This window comes from Oratosquilla oratoria, chromosome 35 (genome assembly GCF_046742065.1).
Source record: "Oratosquilla oratoria isolate Oo_2021 chromosome 35, ASM4674206v1, whole genome shotgun sequence".
Lineage (NCBI taxonomy): Eukaryota > Metazoa > Arthropoda > Malacostraca > Stomatopoda > Squillidae > Oratosquilla > Oratosquilla oratoria.
In genome coordinates, this window is record NC_134811.1 from 16,469,787 (window position 1) to 16,471,571 (window position 1,785).

A 1,785-nucleotide genomic window follows, 5' to 3' on the forward strand; every position below is an offset into this window, starting at 1 on the left:
TTCACACTCTTGGTAATTAACCTTGACTTTCGCTTTGAACAAGATAGAGTTATTGTAGCTCACTCTTGATAATAAAATTGCAAAAATATTTTGTTCGATTACAGAACAATATTTGTTTCTACATTTTTCCGCCGGGGCTATTTTCCATCGGGGGTTATTCCGAGTATTTTTTTTTTTTTTTCCGTTGGGGCTTTCTTCCTCTGGGATCTTGTTCCGGGACTCCTCGGAGAGACCGTGGGGGGTCTGGCGAGGACGTATGAGTGAAGTAACGCGCCTCCTGGCGTATGCCCCCACTTGATGAAGATGGTAATAAACACAAAGTTATTCAAAGATATGTTCACTGTTAAATAAAAACCTAAATACTAGGAAACGGCCTATAGGCGCTATAGAACAGAAGCAGCTCTAAGGTTCGTTTCACACGTATCGACTTTTCGCCGTGTGCCGTCCACGACATGACGTCGTGCTATCACCATGAGTGTGTATGGGCGCTTTCACACGTGGTCGTAGTCGTGATGTGTGAAAGCGTCCGTGGTTATTTGAGAGCACGACGGACAAAAAGTCGTTACATGTAAGACGAGCCTCACACAACAAGTGCACGTAGTGTTTCCGCAATCATTTGGAGGCTTTTATAAAGGTAACTTTTAATCTGCAACAAAAGGCTTAAGTTAAACACGTCTTCATAGCATAATCACAATACAAATCAGATTCAGATTATTCAGTATTTTAGTCAAACTATTTTTTTTCTACAAAACAAAAGCATTACTATCAAAATACCCAACGCCAACAAAACCTCTAAAACTTACTTAAGACTTATAATCGGAGAGTATCCACAATCTGCTTCAGTAAACAGACTTGAGAGCCATTTACACAGTCAAACCGGGCTTGTCAAACAAGTGTTTGAAGTGATGTTACACGGTGTGAATGGGGTATTTGGCTATCAAAACATGTTTGTCAAACGTGTTTGACAATCAAATTCCCCTTTCACACGGTCAAATATAACTTCAAACACTTGTTTGACAAACCGGGTTTGTCACACCGTTTGACCGTCTAAATGCCCCTTTAGGCCAAATAGCCGGAGAACACACCAGCTGTTATTAGAGGTACAATCTTGTCTTCTGTTACAGTTGCAGTCTGTTTTCAGTATACATTTTTTTTAGAATATTGTGAGTATGAAGAACGGGGACTTATATCATTCTTTAGAAAATAGGATTATACGGTGATGTACAGGCCAGCGATCCAGTGTAGATACAAAAAGGATATCGTCAAATCATAAAAGTTAAAATGAAAAGGAGAAACAATCTCTTAACAACTACGGAAGCATTGTAAAAGAAATATGAGTGAAGGAGGTTGTACGAATTTCCCGCCTTTCTCACTGGTCAGCAGTGTAAAGAAATCATCGCGGTGATGGAGGAGTACTTTTGTTTATACAACTCTCAGAAATGTATCTGCTACTTCTGTATATCTAAATGGATTTTTGTATTACTTATTTCAATATATCATTATTGCAGACTTTCGTTGTCCCTTATCTGTGGTTTTAATTTAGAAAAGTGACCACTTTGAATTGACTTTGATAAAACTTTATTCGATCTACTGCATTCAATTTATGTTGTATTCAATATGATTTCTACCAATATATCGAAAGGGCAACCTAAAATATACATTTTCTTTGACCTCCAAACTATCCTTGTATTTTTGTAAAGTTTATGCTCATAAGTTTACGTTTTCTTTGATACATACGCAAACTTGTTGCGCATGCTCTACGTATTAGGCGGCTGCTGCCGCCAC